We start from the raw sequence: 19,535 nt of genomic DNA, 5'->3' as shown, positions 1-19,535 counted from the left end.
ATTCCTCCAGCTTCGCCTTCGTCTTCTTGCAGTATCTTACCATCAGATTTTCCAACAAGAATCCTAAAAACTCTTATATCCTCTACCATTTGTGCCACATATCCTGTCCACCTAAGACTTATTGATTTATTTATTCTAACATCCCGACATGAATACAAATTAAGCAGTTCGAAACCTTCTCCACTCACAAGTCTCCTCATCACTTTCAGGTCCAACTATTTTTCTAAGGATTTTATTCAAGTTTCGAATCCATATAATACTAAAAGGCAAAATTACTGTTTTGTATATTTTAACTTTTAGTTTCTTAGATATTATACTAGGAGATAAACATGAAGAGAAAAGTAACACGCATTTCCTGAAAAATGTTATTTTTATTTCCTGTTTAATACAATTTTCATTTGTTAGTATTATTCCTAAGTACTTCATTCCTAAGTTTTTGAATTTGGAAACTGAACGTTCCGTTTCCGCGCATCATTATCCACACACACTACAAATATACATACACACTATTTTCGCTTCCGAACATTCCTTGAGAATATGAGAGGAATTACTTGACTCTCTTGAATAGGAATTGCGACTGGATTTCTCCCTTTCAGATGAAGGCTCTTTGAATTCGCTATCGCTTCCACCCTCAACCCTCCAATCACCGGACAGATAGGGCGCAGCCGAAGAGAGCGTCTTTGAAGATTCGTCAAATTCCGATGGAACTCGGAGTCCGAGGTCAAGAAACCAAAATCCTCTCTCCACGCAGCCCTTGCACAGAATTCTCCCTTGCTTGGAATTTAGAACTTGGCTTTACTTCCGTATTCATTCAACCGAATAGTTCTCCACCCACTCATAAACCGGGCTTCGATATAAAGAGGTTAGGGAATCCGAGAGTTCTGATGTCTAGCCTCGAATAACGCAAGGGGCATTCCTTGTGCTTGTTCATCCATGAGTTGTTCATAGTACGCAGTTCATTAATTAGTAATAACATGTTCTTTATTGATCGAAAACAATCAGATATGCCATGTCCCAGGAGTGTGTGCAGCAACACCGTGCATAACAGTAAATAAGGGGTGAAACCAATTGACCTGAGCAAAGCAGAACGTGCTAATGCAAACGGCTGGTAGTTGCAGTTGCGTTGTCCCCTCCATGCAAACTCTTTCCTTCTCGCGCGCTCATTGGTCGATCCCTCTACAGTCCAACTTACTTGTTTCCGAGACTATAATGTCTCGAGAGGAGTCGACAATTAAAACGTGAGGGGAAGGGACTGCATGGAGGGAATAACGCTACTGTAGCTACCGTTTGCAGCAGCGCGCACTGCTTGCAACGCCCATTTCCTTTCTCCACTTTCTACAGTTATGCGCGGCGTTGCTCTGCAGATGCCTTGGACGTAGTGTAGAATGATATATCACTTCTTGGGGGGTGTTAAAAGCATAACGATGGCTAAATGTTCTAGGCCGGAATTCACCTAACAGTTTATATTCTGAGACTTTGCTGTTAGGGATTGTGAAGTAATGGAGTACATGTTGTAAGAAATGTTTATTTTATAAATGAAGTGTCTATTCAAGAACATGTTTAATTAATGGCGAAGAGAATTAAGGATTAAAGATTAATATTAGGATGGAAGCTTCCAAATTACAGTTCCTTGAACCATTTAATAAGGAGGAAGGAAGGAAACGCTACCATACTTAGAGAGATTTGATCAGTTTGGCTTGTCAAATGGTATTTCAACTGAACGAAAGGTATGTACATTAATTCGGTATTGAAGTTGCATGAAACTTTTGAGTGATTTATTAGCTCTAGAAAAACCTGCTACTAAAAGTTAAGACGACTTAGTTCAGCTTTTGATTGAGTGATTGAGTTGGTGTTTTAAGTCCACTTTATGGACAGTAAGGCTAATCGGGACTGGACCTACAGTTCAAAGTGAGATCCGAACCTCTACATGCGCCTTTACCGGATTCCCTTGCTTACAAGGCGACGACGCTATCACTGCGCCATGCTGGAGGTCCTTTCAGCTTTTGAAGACACATTTCCAAACTAATGTTAATGTTATAGCGCAACGTTTCAAGAACATGAAGATTAATTTAACGGGGCGGAGGGGGACGCTGCACAAGAATACATTTTCTAGCCAATCACTGCTCGTTATGAACGCGTACTCAAAATCTGGCGCTCATTTTCGAAAATAAATATACCATGGATCTCCTCAAGATCCCAAAAAAAGAACTGCAGCGGTAAAATTAAGCGCACAGAAAAGGAAGCGAGAAAAAAAGGGCAGTAATTTTGCATTGTGACGAAGCAGTGGTCTCGCGTCGTCGCCATAACGAAAGGGGTCCGTTCGCATTTCTGGAGGTGACGACGGGCTCAAATTTATCGCCACGCATTTCTCTCTCCTCGTAGGATCGTGCCGCAGGGGTACCGCCGTATGAATGGCCAAGGGGGGGCTGCTTCGTATATCATAGTCGCGCTGGGATCCACGCATTGTCTCCCGAAGACACAATTTCGAGCGCAGTCGGAAGAACCGCGGGCGGTCCACTGGAAGTCCGGAAGGATGCCCAGCAATCTCGACGGCTTTCAGAAAATTTCCCTTTATTGTGAGATCGCTCCGGTGGCCGGCAAGGGAGAGTAAATTACTACAACGGGAGCAGCAAAGCGATACAGTAATATTCATCGAAAGCTGCGAATGCTCCAAAAGGAAGAGAAGTGGAGTGGCGGTAGCTGCAGCAAGCCTTACTCGCTTTTTCGGCGGAATATGACGCGAGAAACTTCGCGGTTGGTTTGATTTTGGGTTTTAAGTCCACCATATGCACAGAAGGCTAATCGGGACGGGACATGCAGTATAAAGTGTGATCCGAACCACTATGTGACTCCATCCGGTATCGAGCCCGGGACGCCTTCTGAACAAGGCGACGACGTTTCCACTAAGACATCAGGTAGGCCCTACCGAGCAGAAACTTCACGTATCCTGAAGGTCGACCATGTACAGTCATTGGCAAGAGAAATGAGACACCTAGATCTTGACATACTATAGTGAATGCAACTCCAACTGGCGGCTGAGAAACAGCGAATCAGCGATCAGTTGAATTTTCTTCGACTGAGATCGGGCATTTTCGAGTCACGAGGTACCGAACGTTGTTCGCGGAACGAAGCAAATGAGCGTTGGGTCCATCATATGTTGCCAAACGTACTGTAAAGCGAGATAGGGTCTTCTCGGGCAACGATATTGTCAGCACCAGAAATCAGCGGGGGTTAATGGCACAACTGCACATGCGGTCCTGAAGGCAGACACACAGCCATAGTGGCAAAAATAGAAGTACTCTTGGCAACGTTGCATCGGGAGAGCGATGTGATCCCTTCAGCTTTTACTTCGTAACTGAGTTTGTTGACGCCCATCGGACCACACCCCCCAGAAAGTGATTGGGGGACAGGACGCGCCAGAAATAGCCATCAAGGTCAACCGCCAGTTGGAGTTGCCATCAGTATAGCTTCCCTGAAAGGCGTTATGCGTGTTGCCTAACTCTACGGCGGTGGTAGAAGTTGCCATTGAAAAATTGCTATTCAAGTCCACTTACCGAAGTAGAGTTAGGCAAGGGAAGCGAGCGTTTCAGTTTCTACATGTGCCATTTTTATTGCTGCTGACAGTACTGCTCTCATCCATCGTCGGGTTTCTGCCTCCTAAAGCTAAACGCGACGAAGAGGATGAATGATCGTTAGTAGGGCTAGGATTTTTTATGACCTAAAAATCACCAAAATATGCAAAATAAAATATGCTCTTATGACCTAACAATTTACAAAATATGCACTATAATTTGAAAAATATGCCCTTATAACTGGAATGTTTCAAACATCAATATCTAAATGCTGAGATATTTTCACATACGTACTATTTTTAGTTCACTTTATGGGTCCTGAGTTGCAATGCACAATGAATACTTTCTCTAAATTTTCAAATAAAAATGAAAAAAGTTTGCTACAGTAAAAAAACTCTCAAGTAAACATGGGAGTAAGTACGAATCCACTCCGAAAATGACTGTATATTTCTTGAAAATGCAAAAATATGCTGAATATGACCGAAAATCCATCAAAATATGCTATATCACGCAAAAATGGTCAAATATGCCAAAACATGCCCTTAAAAAGCGCCTTAACTTAATTACTTTCTTCATAATATGAACTTCTATATGTTTGTGGAATATACCACCCTTACCAAAAAATAAAAAAAAATAAAAAAATGCTAAGTCATGAAAATCCTAGCCCGAGTCATTAGATTAAATTTATAGAACGCACATGTTGTGAATTTCGTCGAGTTAACGTCCCATTTGTAACTCCCACTGAACTATATATAACATGGAAGGACTGCTTTAGGGCGCAAAAGTGAAACCATTCTCTCGCTTAGTTACGCCAGGGAACGGAGGAACAAAAGCTGAAGCAGACGAATTTTTCTGTGGCGGCAAATGGATTTTTACGGAAGATTATTTCCGAAATAAAAGCCATAATTTATGAGAAAGCATTGCTTTGAGTACAATACCTGCATTCAGTGATAACAAGAAGGGTAATTGAATACAAACCGACTGTTAGAAAGGGTTATCGGGGGTGAGCTTTTACGTAATACTTGACATGTATTTATTTGTTATTAACGCAATATTTTTTTACATAAATTATCAGAATTATAGCATAAATAATGCATAATTACAGTAAAATTAAGTAAAAGTATCCGAATTATTCATTCCTTATATCTACCAAACACAACCTAAAAAATTGCAAAAATACTTCTTCTAAAGTATTTAATACACAATTTCTACTGTATCATTACCAGTTACACTCAGTATGTCAGATTGAATTAGAGTTTGCCCGCAACAAATTTTAAATGTAATGCTTGTCCTTTTCATTTTTCAAAAACCTACTCTTGGTGCATTACTACGAAAACGTTCATTTTTTCACAAATACAGCAAATTTCCCTGATTTTTCTAAGATTTCCAGGCTGGTAGACACCCTTTTGGGCACACATTTAATGCACAATTAACACTTTCAGTCCAAAAAAAATTAATCACGGTCAAAAAATCTCAAACAATATTTAACACTGATTTAGTAGATTCCACATTTTTTTCTTCCTATGCGTCTTACGAAAAACATGCATTGTGTGGAAGTTGGGCCATAATGTCGAGACACTTTTTTGGGTGCACAATTAAAATTTAGTAACTACTGCTTGACATGCCAACAATATACACAAATTGCTCATAAGCATGGCATGTAGATAAAACTAATATTTTACAACAAAAAATCTATCCGGACATTAGTTATTTTAATTCGCTTTGTTACTTCTGATTAGCTTCTCTCCATGACTCAGTTAATTTCATGTATTTATAAATTATGAAAAATTCCAATTGGTTATTACAAAATGTAATCACTTGCGAGTTGCGACAGTCGACAGTTTATGAAACTCGTGGGTGTAAACTAATTCGAAAGCTTTCGCTATAACATTTAATTACCGTCATCAACTTTTAACAAATACATTTATTCGTAATATTCACATATTTTAAGAATGATACCGATAAAAGTTTACACTCGGGCAATTGTCTAAACCATTTGTACATCCAAAAGCCGAACACGACCGTATCATATGTTCAACCCACTTAAGACTGGATAAATTGATCGAAGAAAACACATGTCAAATATTAACGTAGCGATGAAACACTTAATAAGACATTCATATATAGCACTGAATGCATAAATATGGTTAAATTATGTTTATTTTGGTGCTATACGAAAGCAAAGAGGCGAGTAAATACATGTTAGCTTATGGGATCACCAAATGTTCTTCCCGTCTTCCCTGGAGAAACGAATCGCGAAAGTGGCTTCAGTTTTCGCGGCCGATCTGCGTTGCAGCTAGTGTTCCAGTTATATATAGTTCAATGGTAACTCCTTAGAGTAGTTAAGACGATGAGGATGAATGATGATATGAAGATGATAAAGGGACACTCACAAAGAACTCCCATACTTAGGCTAAGGCTTAAATCCGGGATCTCTGAAAGCGAAATCATGAGTCGAGCAGTCAACGCGCTCGAGTTTCGAAAAGGCTACTCATGAGTAGAGTGTATTTGTTAGTGTAAAACGCAGAAACCCTTACATACGCATGACCTGATACAACTAATTAGCAGTACCTATTATGTGCGTAGTTAACAATAATACGCCCACGCAAACTATTCTCTATCACAGTTTTAAGTAGCTTCAACCACAATACACACTGTACATTATCCAGAAGGAAATCAAATTAAAATTAAGCCTGTAAAACGGATCCAAGGCAAGCCAAACTTCTAACATCAAAAGTTTGTCCCCAATCAAATGTAAAATTCACTCTGCAATACATACTAGTAGGTCATTTTCCTGTAAGACACTGCGATCATAATTCTCTTGAGGTTCTCCAATACGTTCTTCCATTCACTGAATTAAACAAATCGATTGATGCTAGATTGCAAAAAAATTCTAAGGTTTCAAATTGAAGGGTTTCTTATTTCCAGATGAATGACAAATGCAATTTGTCATACTAGCTACTGCTAAGAATAGAAAGAAGCAGCTTTAATTATTTCAGTTTCCCAGAAAATATTTTGAGTTCCTCCATCATTCACAGGCAGAAAACCTACGTCAGAGTTAAGAATTTAATAACATTTTTGTAAGAAGTATATACATCACAGAGATAATTTACCACAGAGATCAGGACTATGTAATATACCTACCTATATATGTATGTACATAAAGATTATTCGTTGCTATATTAGTGCATGTGGAAGGGAGACAAGAACATTCAGCTTTGGATTTGATTGACTCTTGTACTATTTCACTTTGTTTTATGCCAGTTTTGGCTAATCGCGGAGATGGGGATGGAAAATGTAACTGATGAAAGGAGAATCACAAACACACAAGGACAGGACACAACACAAGCCTCACAAGAATTAATCTGACTGTGGATCCAGACACCAGAGCATCGTTCGTCTGTAGCCCAGGGAAGAGGTGTTAATTGATATTGAATGCTTTTCAACGAGGTCATCCCTTACATACCAAAATAGTTTTGCAGTTTGTAATATATGACACGTGGTCATGCCCAAAGAATATATAATTCGAAAATTGACGATTGATTTAGTTTACTTTACATCGCTTTTCTTCTATTTTTGACTAATCGCGAAGATAAGCATGAGCGATGATATGATGAAATTTACGAAGGAGCACTTACAAAGAACAACTATACACAGGCTGGGATTCGATTCCGGCCGCTGGCGTCGTAGCGCGCTGTGCTAACCACTCCACCACGGAGATCTGCCTAAAACTGATGATAATTGATAGGAAAATGTACAGGGTGTTCATAAAGTTCCGGCACCATTACAAAAAACATAGCTCAGAAACTACATGCAATAGAACAATGTTGTTGATTGCAAAATGAGCTACAACTCTCATATGCCATACACCTCAATGTGCGCCCCTGTAGTTGCTCGCAGAACATCAAGGCGGTACACCACTTCTGCCTATACAAGCCACAGCATATCACCAGTAACAGTTAGGATACTTTTCGTTATTCTTCTTCGAAGAGTAGCAACATCTGGAACAGGAGTGCGGTAAACACAATCTTTGACATACCCCCCCAGAAGAAGAAACCCAAAAGTGTGATATCAGGAGAGCGCGGTGGCCATGGAATAGGTCCATAACGGCCTATCCACCTGCCCGGGAAATGCCTATCCAGAAGACCTCAAACATCCTTGGACCAATGAGGGGGTACCCCATCTTGTTACAAAAGTAAACAAACAACAGCATTGTTCTACTGCAGTTTCGGAGCTATTTTCTTTTGTAATGGTACCGGGACTTTATGAACACCCTGTATAATGGTATATGACAAATAAAGAGATATGATAAGTTAAGACTACAATACAAAGATATAAGAAGATAGATCACAGCTCAAAGACAGCTTACATGCCGTATGTTGCTGTGGTGCATAAAGTAATTATAATCACCCTTTTAATGTAACTTTTTCACTCCACTGCCTTTCGGCGAACGATAGTTAAAAGAACCCACATTTAAGATTACTACCATTTCATATTGGTAACATTATAAACACCACGCCTGCAATACGAACCACAAAGTCCAAGAAGACCTCATACAAGAATAGATGTGTTCGAAATTTCAAATAGGGGTGGAATTCTGGGAAACATTTCTATAAAAGACGTTTCTGAACTAACGCCGAACATTCTGCAGGCCCTTAAAAGCTACTTAAGGAAAACTTGGCTCATGTAGCGAAGATATGATTCAGGCAGGAAGTTTGTGAACACGAGAAACAACTTAGACTGTTACGTACGCCTCAGACGGTAGACTAGGTAACAACTAAGGAGGAGTTATGAAACGTTCCGAGAAGGGAGAAACGAGGGAAAGACGACTGCACTTTGGCAATTCAGGGAAAATATTACACCAGCACCGCCACAAAACAACATGCTTCCGAGTTGCTATGTTTCTGATAAACATCATGGTTACTTGCCATTTAGTAGTCATTTTCTTGCTTTGTTCATATTTTATGACAAAACTATTAGAAACTTTGGAATAAAGAGTTTCTCTTCAATCTTCTCGTCACGAACTTCTTTTTTCAAAAAGTAACAATTTCGATCTTGTTGCATAATGGTAAGCCTGTCATTATTGTTCAATGAATTTCTTCATAGTTAACTTTCATGAAATATAAATAATAATTGCTGTTCTTGCATTTTATACTCTGTAGTAGAAATGTATTTGTTAGCAAATTGTTTTGAGCTAAATGGAGTACGTTTTTAGTCCTTTGATTCCATCATATCCAAATGCTGTGCTTGTTTTCCAGGTTTTTTTAAAAAATATATGATTCAAAATGCAGCTCGCAATCTTGTATACAAGATACACACACACACACGCCAATCTATCCCAATCACTTTGTTCGTTTTCTTCAATCTCTATTTCTCCCTGCTTCTCTTACAACATTGAAATTTTACGATGATTTATAACATAACATGATTGATTGCGTCGCTTTTCTTCAACTTTTGGCTAATCGCGAAGATGAGAATGAATGGTGAAATTTGCGAGGAGGGGGAAAGCGACAGCAGCTCTCACCTATGATCCACAGGACACCACCCCGAACAAGATTATACTGGCTGTGGGTCCAAACGCGCCATTGACTCGACAGAATGCAACACAGGGTGTACTGGGTGGAAGTAAGGTTGGGTTCCATATCAGAACATTTACACCACTGAATGATTGATTATTCCGGCTTATTTCACTTCGCTTTTCTGTCACTTTGGGTAATCGCGAAGATGAGGATAAGTGATGATATTATGAAATTGATCAAAAGAACACCCATGGCCAGGTCGGGATTCGAACCCTTACACTGACTGACATAACGATTTTCAACATACATTTGTCCTAATTTATACTGTAAAGGAAAACAAGTTACTGCGCAAATAGTGACTCGAGACGGCTCGACCAATGAACGCGCGAGAGGAAAAGTGCTGCTGCAGCTACCAGCCGTTAGGAGGAGCTTGTACGGCTTCGCTCCGCTCACTCGCTTTCTCCCTTCCCTACCTTCATGCGCGGCTTTTGCTCCACACATTCCAGGGACAGTGTTTCCCTGTGTTGACTCCTGTTTAAGAATTTCCATGCGGGCGCCAGTGGAAAACGTGCTAAATTCCGCACCATACTTTTTCACCGACCTTATATGGGGAAGACGCCCCCGGAAAGGACCAACCACAAGAGCTTCTCCCTCGCAGTGAATTCCTCGCCTAACACCATTACTCAGCGGCCAAAGAAATGGCTTTGGCTCCGGCAGAGAACAAATGTTTAAACATTCAAAACACAGTGGTTTCGGCACGATGTGGCGATACCCACCTTGCCATGACACTCTTGGATTTTCTTGGTGGGGACATGCGGGGACTACGAAATGCAAAATCAAGAGCAGCGTTGGAAGGCTTTTCCCTCCACGATGCGGAAACTAAACTTCTCTTTTCCTGCCGTGGACCAAGAGGAAGCTTTCTGGAACGAAACTGTGGATCACCACAAGCAGAAGTGTATTCTTGCATCGGAAATTTTCCTATCAGAGGCGAAAAAAACAGAATTTTTACGGGTATATTCAACGCAGCACTGTACGACCAAACATCATAGTCCGTTGAATGAACACTTGAAACGATTTCCTCCATTTTGGCTCTACATGTATAAACTAGGCATTATAATGTGCCTGGAATTAAAATCCAACATTCATTGATTGATTTTGTTTATTTTACTCCGCTTTTCTGCACTTGTGGCTAATCGCGAAGATGAGCATGAGTGATATGATGAAATTGATGAAGGGACACTCCGAACCCGGGAACCCTGGCGACGTAGCGCGCTGTGATAACCACTCCGCCGGTGTGATAAGTTTTACGCTTTATGAAGCAACTAGGAACTGGGTATTCGTGCTCTACGTAGATATATCTTATTACAAAAGTTTCATATGAGTTGCTGATTTAGAGTATGGAAGTCTGACATATGCCATACGATCTGGATGACAACTGACCGTTATTGCCAGATTTCTAATTCCGTCAGAAAGAAACAATATTCAATCATAAAGGGAACTGATTTTTCTACATTCTTACTGAAAGATATTTTTTTTTTTTTTCAATATTAAATTTTGGAACCATGAAGAGACATAGGAGTGATACGGAGGTGATGTGATCGGCACCACTCTAAGCCCTACCCTTTACTAGAGGGTCTGAGTGAAACCCAGAGCCCCTTCATGTTGCGACAAGGTCGTTAAAAATTACCAGCCCAGGAATTGAACTCTGTTCACCGTGTGGCAGGCAAACGCTATGACGACGATTATTTTTCTATTAAGGAAAACTCCTAAGCGACAGTTTTCCCCACCTCAACATGAACATAACTGCACCTTTCAGCTTTTCCATTCAGGACTTCAGGACAGAAACACAAACGTCCATGTCTTATCCGGGATTCGAACCTGGAACCTCTGGCGTCTTAGTTGCTCTATACTCCGTTAAGGGTATCTCTGGAGCAAGTGAAACAAGTCTCTGCGCAAGTAGAGAAGCGAGACGGCTCGACCAATGAACACGCGACAGGAAACAGGCTTGCGAGGAGGAGAAAAGCGACTGCAGCTTCCACCTGTATCTATCAGCGTGTTCTGCTTCGCTCCGCCCACCTCATTTCTATCCTTCTGCGCGACCTTGGCTCTGAGATTCCCGGGATAGAGCATAACGACTAAACCTTGTCCCAGCTAACTGTGGAGCAAGGTTGCGCATAGAGTCAGAGAAAGCGAGGGAAATCTATTGGCCAAAGCGGAGCAGTACACGCTGAGGGAAGGCTGGTAACTTCAGTCGTTTTCCCCCACTCCACGCAATTCCGTTCCTCTCACGTGTTCATTGGTGGAGCCGTCTCGCGTCACTACTTGCGCAGAGACTTGCTTTCGTTTGCCTGCTCCACAGTTAGCTGGGACGGAGTATACGCAACTGGACCGTCGAGAAAAGCGTGGATAAACTTGATATTTATCACGACCTGCATTTATAATTGGTACTGAAGCACCGAAAAATATCCCATCCCTACAGAACTACCTCTAAAGCTATAAGAAAAAACCGGAGACGTGGTAAGAATTAAGAAAAGAATACGAAAGGGGTGCTAAAGCGATCATGTGTGATGAAGAAAATCCACTTGAGCAGGTAAGTTTCCGTCGTCAGCGTTAGAGCAGTCCTCGCAGAAGGTGAGACGCGGATAATCGAGGAAACGTTAAACTGCAGTAACAAGATCGTGAGAGAGTCGTTACACATTTAGTACATCGTTAGCATACTGTCTTCGCCCTTGCCCTGGCACTCTTCTAAACTTCATAAAACCTTAACTCAAGGGGAGTGGAAAACAGCCGTGATCTTCGCGAGATGCACACAGCTAGAGCCAGTTGGAGCCTTGGAAACTAACAACTCCTGAGGGTAATAAGAATTAGACTCGTGTCTATAGTTTGGAGACATCTTGCTGCGTCGTAATCTGTTTAAAGATCTTTTTGGAGAATTTCACGGAAAATGGTCTTACTCCATGTAAATTACATTATTTTAATTACCTTAAGATTTAAAGGTTTGTGAATGCATATACAAGGGTCGTTCAAGGTTGACCAGGACTTTCGTGCGTAAAATATTAATGAAACAATGTAGCGCTGCATTACTTCGGCAGGACAGACCATGATTCCTTGCGAGTAACCATGATCCTTTGCGACGCATTTGGCGGATGCAGAATAGTATAAACAAAGATGGCGGCAAGTAGTGTATCTGTTGCTGTGGAACTGCGGTGTATAATGAAATTTCTCGTGAAGAAGAAGGTGAAACCTGCTGAAATTTGGCGTAGACTGCAAGCACAGTATGGTGAACAAACACTGTCACGGGCAAGAGTATACGAATGGTGTCAACAGTTCAGTGAAGGACGGGAGTTGGTAGCCAAATGAACCGCACGGACACGTTCGCCCAACTGCAGTCACTCCGGTGAATATCGCGCGTGTTCAGCAAGTTATCCTTGAAAATCGGCGAGTAATTGTACGTGGGGCCGTTGGGAAGAAAATACCTGGAATGTTGTCGAAACATGTCATTCTTCTCCATGACAATGCCAGGCCACACACGGCCCATTTGACTCAAACAACGCTGGCCAACTTGCACTGGGAGGTTTTACCACACAGTCCTTACAGTCCACAGTTAGCCCCCAGTGATTTCCACTTGTTTGGGGCTCTTAAAGAGCATTTGGGCGGGACGCAATTCCAGACAGATGAGGAACTCAAGAACGCTGTCCTGCAGTGGTTACGACACCAACCTATATCTTTCTACGCCAAAGGCATCACGGAACTTCCACAACGATGGCAACGGTGTCTGGATGTTCAGGGGGAATACTTTGAAAAACTGACATAGTTTGGTGCCTCTATGTATGTATATTTCCTGTCTAGAAATAAAAGTCCTGGTCAACCTTGAACGACCCTTGTAATCTGCATATTTCACCAAGAAAAATTGTTAGCTTCCCTAGCATATATGCTTCACAGACAAATGAAGTCAAAACTTTGCTACATCTTTAAAGCGTCATACACGTAACACATTCTCGTTCATGCTTTTCTTCATTCAGGCCATGTCATTGCACTCAAGTTTCTTTTATTTGGTAGCACACAACACAAAGCAGGTGGCCAGAAAGTCACTTTACACCTCCACTTATTTCATCCCAACATTAATAATATTTACAGTTAGTTGTCCAAAACATCCGTATGTGCACCTCCATGATCCCTGCACAGCTTGATACGCCTCCATGTCCTCCTACTCATCCACTTCAGCAGCTGCAGAGTCACAAGCTGGAAGGCTTCAAGCACACTTGCACGCAGAACATCATTGTCCACGTACCGCTTCTTCCTGACGTGTGATTTGGTGATACCCCATAGGGCATTGTCTGGTGTCCTAAGATCCGGACTTCGAGGCGGCCAAGGTAAAAATCTTAAATATCTTACATTATTACACGCATTTAGTTCGAGTGTAAAGGGACTTTCTGGCCACACTACATCATTGCATGAAAGCAGTTCATTATGATAATTTTATTCCAATCGCATTTCTTGAATCTTACATTTCATATAACTTCAACAAATAATATCCCCTGCGTTTTGGTTTAATGTTAACAAAGTTCGAAATACACATAAATTGTGGACTTTGCCTCCATATATCAGGACCCCGCCCACCTACAAACTTGATGATCTCACGCAGTTTTATTAACAATGACAGTGTTTACAAGTGTGCCAAATTTGATAGTTCTATCTATTACAGGCCTTTCCGATGGCATAATGGTAACGTCGTCGCCTTGTAATCAAGGCGTTCCGGGTTCGATACCCGGTGGAGGCATTGATTGATTTGGTTTATTTTACTTCGCATTTCTGACACTTTTGGATAATCGCGAGGATAGGTATGACTGGCGACAGGATGAAATTGATGAAGGGACACCCACACTCAAGCCAGGATTCGAACCTGGGACATCTGACGTCCTAGCCAGCTGTACTAATCACTCCGACAGTGGTCTGGATCACACTTTAAACTGTATGTCCAGTCCCGATTAGCATAAAGTGGACTTAAAACAACAAATGAAACACACAAACAATTGCACCTGGCTCTTGGAAAAACAGCTCATACCTTAATTTTCAATGTTAAAATCTTTTTATCTTGAGGAGGACATTCCGACAAGCAGAATGACACCATTCATGTTGAGGAGGACTGGGGGGGGGGTCCACGGTAACCCCCCTCCCCCGTAGCCCAAGAGGAGTTCGCTTTTCTTATTTTCCGCCAGAAACTGGAGCAAGTTGGGGAAGTAGCTTTTTGTGATTATCTTGAGGTTGAATACATTTACCATTCGCTGCAAGATGCGCCGCTCCACAACATGACATCAACACAGAAAGGTTCCAGCTCCCTTAATTAACCAGGGTAGAAAGGGAAAGAGTCCTCTACAACGTGATGTCCTTCAGCAAAGATGTTTCTGCGAGTTTCCTCTTGTTTTTTTAATAACAAAAAAGCAACGCCGCGGCAAATGAGACAAGGTAAGAAATAAAGCCTACGCGACAACTTCCCATTCCCCGCTGTAAACGGGCAAAATTAATAATAGTGCGGCCATTCCCTTAAAGTTTATGAAATTCACTTTGGATTTTCTAGTCGTAACGTTTCTAACGCACGAGTCGCATGCTAATAGGGCTGTTCAGGCAAAGCTAATTGCAGATGGCAGCACGATAGTGGTGTCCGTGCGCTTGAGAGTGGCGACTGTTTTCCCATTGAAATACGTACATGCGAAATTCGATGTTGGGCATGCTGCTATTATGTTAAATTATACAATTAGATCGATAGTAGCTGAGAAATTATGTCGGAACACGATAGATGAATAATCGGTGCTTTAAAATTAGATTTTTTAAAAGAATATTTGAATGTCAACAAAAAACTCAACAAAGTTAATTTTGACTATTTGATTACACCGCTTGCAATTTTCACAACCTAAGTAATTTGCTGTTGTGAGTTAGTGCGTTAAGAAACAATATTTAATAATTTCCTACGGCTGTACTTCTACACACTCATCTCGTCTCGATATCATCCCTAAATATCAGGATGTAGGAAGAGGTGGTCCTATGACAGAAACCATATTGCTTTTAGAGACTAATAAGTTGCATTATGGGAATGCCGCATGTGAGTTTACTATGTGGTAAATCACATGCTAGTCAGTTATGCTCGCTTTTTTACGACATAGAAAAATTAATATATATGTAATAATACAACATGCTCCAGGAAAGTTAAAAGGTTAAATTGACACTACGCAAGTAAAACAGTGCAATAACAAATAATGACATTTTCTGTGTGTGTATTAGCTAACGGGTGTATTGTCGTACGCAGGAGCTTGAACCTCCATATCTCGAAATACATATTTCACAGTGCGTTCATTGTTCAATTTTAATGAGTGCAAATAACATTTACAGCCAGAAAGGGCAATTCGCGAAATAATACAAGTGCCAACAAAAATCATATTTCCTTCGTTTTACAAAACTAATGACCACTTCGTTAATGAAATGTTTGCAATTATTTATTTACAATCACATCCTCATTAAAAACTCGGGATAATTAGGTGTTATTATTGATCGCGTAACGACACTTTCAATTTATTTCCGCTTTCGTCCAATTTAAATTATAATTAGATGCGAATTCATTCAATCTACGAAAGCTGAGTTTTTGAAAGCCACGTTTTCATGGACAGAGTGAACACCTTCTGGAAGAAAGGGTCTTCCCAATGGCGCAGTAATCCAGGGGTCCCGGGTGCGATATCCGGTGGAGGCACACTGCACAGTGGTTCTGATCCCGATTGAAACTGTAGGTCCAGTCTCAATTAGTCTATCCGAGCAAAAAGTTTGGCCTTACGGAAGATCTCAGTGAAGTTGCAAATTATTCAAAAGATGTATTATTGTTATTATTATTGATAAAGTAAAATTGGAAGTAAGCACATATATTCCAAGAAGTTACGACAAAAATAATAACCTTTTAGGAAAGACGAAACTAAGACACTGCACACAACTTGGCAAAATAATAACCAATTCTGGGAAATGATAGTTACGTATATTAGGAATATTAATGAGTGACATCCAAAATGTGTGCTATGTTAGATAGGATAGTGCACCATATCTGCCTCTGTAGAGGTTAGCGTAGCGTACTGAGACTCCAATGACCAAGTATCGAATCATACATTGTGTATTTACCATATGTCCCGTTTTCAGTTAGCTTTAGATAATCGCGACGATGAGGATGAGTAGGTGATTAGGTACAATTGATGAAGAAAGACTCAAACAGATACGTGTATGCCCAGGAACTTATTGTGGCGAGATCATGTGACGATACTATACATTCTCATCGACGATATTAACCTAGAAAAGTAAAAAATCCAGTATATGCTCACATAGGCTAAATCGGGACTTGGGCTACAGTTTAAATTTGTATCCAATCACTGTGCAATGTGCCAGGAGATCGAACAGGGGCTCCTTGATTACAAGGCTTTGCCACTGGACTCTCGGTGAGGGCCACGTGCCGTGTCGTCCAAGAACCGAACACGGGAATGTTTGATTACAAAGGGACAATGCTCTGACGCGGAGACCCTAGGGAAGTCGAAAACTAACGTAAAATAACCTAAGAAGAATAGGAAATAGAAAAAATGAAAAGTAATAGTTTTCTAAACTTCCAATCCCTTTTAAGAGCTTACGAAGTTTTCTGCACCTAGGTGAGGCGACAGTAGTCCAAATGATACAAAATAAATAAATAAAAACTACATAATAATTACCTGAACTGCAATAAACATACCTGAAAAACTCAGCACCAGCCTTCCAAGCAGATTAACAAGGCACAAATTGGATTGGAGCCTGTACGAGTGAAATGTTCACTGCTCCCTCCCGCGCCTGCGCACGCGTATATTACCACCTTAACAAAATTTTTAACCTGCGCAAAGTGTCCTAAGCTTACCCTATGAGGCTAAACAGGACATAACATTAAGAATGACACTTACATTCTGAAAAGAATGTCAATTTATTGAAGAAAGGTTAAAAAGAGCAGGATTTTACGATCACCCTGTAAGTGAAAGTAAGTCCTGGATGGGCTCAAGAATCTAAAAATCCAATGCTCGGGTTAAGTTGAGGCCCTAGCGTAAGCTTGCCTGTAATTGCATTGCTTCTGCAGCTGCATTATACGCTTCCCATTAGATGTAATCCGACGAGCCGCAGAAAAGCTCCCGCAACTACGTAAGCTCCGGGTTAAGAGGTGTCCAGAAATACACCGCGATCGCTCCATCTTCCACGATCCCTGAGCGCGGACACCCCAGAGGAGAAATTAAAACTAATTCATTAGGGGGAGTGAAATAATGATTTTGGAATGGACTCGTAACACAGGAAGACTCATCCTGATCGAAAACTGGTTCCGAGTGGCCGCAATTGAGCTTTAAGCCAAGTTTCCATTACATCAAATCTGCCGTGCAACATGACGCGTGGCAAACATTTGTTGAAATGGAAACTGTCTGCAACATACCGCGGCGCAAGTGCCGGGGACAAAATTGCCCCAAACGATATTGAAGCACAACATGCGCCGCGGATAATGGAAACAGCCTGCAGCAAGTTCCTGGGGGACGGGCATGCGCATTAGAGTAGAAACAGATGACGCGTCACGACACAACGTCGTGTTATTTGAGTGTAGTTGTTGTAGTTGGTTGTGTAGTTGCACGTGAGTGTTTGTTTTGTGGACAATATGGAGTGGTCGAAAGATAAAGTAGTAAAACTTATAGAGCAATATGAACAGGAGTCAGTGTTGTGGAATGTCACCAGTACGCGCATGCCATAACCACAAAACTCGTCATAGCTGTATTGTCCATCTTTACACAAGTTAAATCACCACCAAATTATTACAATCCAAGAGAAGAAACACTTAACTACTCTAAAGCACTACTGTCCTGCACTCCAGTGTTGTTGCGAGCGTATTTTGCAGAAGTAGTTTAGAATTTTAAACAGTGCACTAAATGACGTGCCGCATGTTGCGCGTCATGAGTCTGGAACTGAAAAGAATGGAAACTAGGCTTAACGCCCACTGAGACGCGGACAAACGTGGAAACAGGACGCAACAGAATTTCTCTTGTCTGCTTCTAGTGAAATCAAATGGTGTAACGCCCACTACAGAGAAACGCGCGCGGAGTTTCCGTACCAAAAGTGTGCAGGTTATCGCCCACTGAGAGGACGGAAACGCGACTGTTGCCGCGTTTCTCCGCGGATCAGTGGGTGTTAGCTAAAAAAAATGTCCAACTCGGAGCTTTCTGAAGCCCGTTCCAGGCAACGGATTGCGCCGAAACTTTGTATAGAGACTATGGAGACTGTGGGGGAGCGAATGCTGGTGTAAAAAAAGTTCGATTTTTCACGCGCTGAAATCTGGTGTATAGTGAATAATATTATGCTTATGAATCATGGATCACACTGCCTTACGCTTCCAAAGGCTCATCCACGTTGACAGGGCGCATATTGGAAACTGCCGTACTGAAACTCAACATACTGGTTGTTTTCTATATCAGCGCCAAATTTCAATCCACAATTCAATTCAATTCTAAGCACTGCGTTTGCACCTGGTTGTGAAAAACTGAATTTCTGACCTTCTCAAGAGGTCACAGCTATACATTACTGGATTTTTTTTTTTTTTAAAAAAATAATGCATATATGGAAAAGGACTTACTACCGACGAGTGACAGTCACAGCATTTACAAGTCAGCACCAACTAATGATTTGTTTTAGTAAAACTTACATAATGTACCCATTCACGTCAATATCAGCGAGTAGACCAGTAAGGCCGGTACCACGCCCGAAAATGAGGTATAGTGAGGTACACAGTGTTGCCAACCTCTTACTCGAAAAAATAACCAAGGTTTTTTTTGGTCTAACCTAACCTCAAACAAGGAGCTGGCAATCTTGCTTGAGGCTTTTCTCGCAGTGTTGCCAGCTGGGGCTCGGTGGCGCTCGCAGTGTTGCTAACTCCTCACTTAAAAAAATCACCAAGGTTTTTGTTTTTGGGTCTAACCTAACCTCAAGCAAGGAGCTGGCAATACTGCTTGAGGCTTTTCTCGCAGTGTTGCCAATATTTTACTCGAAAAATCACCAAGGTTTGTTTTTGGGTCTAACCTAACCTAAGGCAAGGAGCTGGCAATACTGCTTGAGGCTTTTCTCGCAGTGTGGCCAACTCCTCACTTAAAAATCACCAAGGTTTGTTTTTGGGTCTAACCCAACCTCAAACAAGGAGCTGGCAATACTGCTTGAGGCTTGTCTTGGAGTATTGCCAACATTTTACTTGAAAAGTCACCAAGGTTTTTTTTGTTTTTGGGTCTAACCTAACCTAAAGCAAGGAGCTGGCAATACTGCTTGAGGTTTTACAGTGCATAAAGCAATTTGCCAACCTACTGGTTTACCATAGCTTTTTTACAAAAAAAAAAAAAAAAAAAAAAAAAAGAGAGAAGAGAGAGAGGGAAAA

General features: G+C 41.2%; 1 protein-coding gene across 1 annotated transcript in view; it reads right to left on the bottom strand.

The window, feature by feature from the left end:
* The window catches only part of Fur2 (furin-like protease 2), a 1,025,686-nt gene that overhangs the window by 465,580 nt on the left and 540,571 nt on the right, over window positions 1-19,535 (bottom strand). The gene's annotated exons all lie outside the window — the stretch shown is intronic.

Source organism: Lepisma saccharinum, chromosome 19, assembly GCF_977018435.1.
Source record: "Lepisma saccharinum chromosome 19, izLepSacc3.1, whole genome shotgun sequence".
Lineage (NCBI taxonomy): Eukaryota > Metazoa > Arthropoda > Insecta > Zygentoma > Lepismatidae > Lepisma > Lepisma saccharinum.
This window is presented reverse-complemented; position numbering and strand designations above follow the sequence as displayed.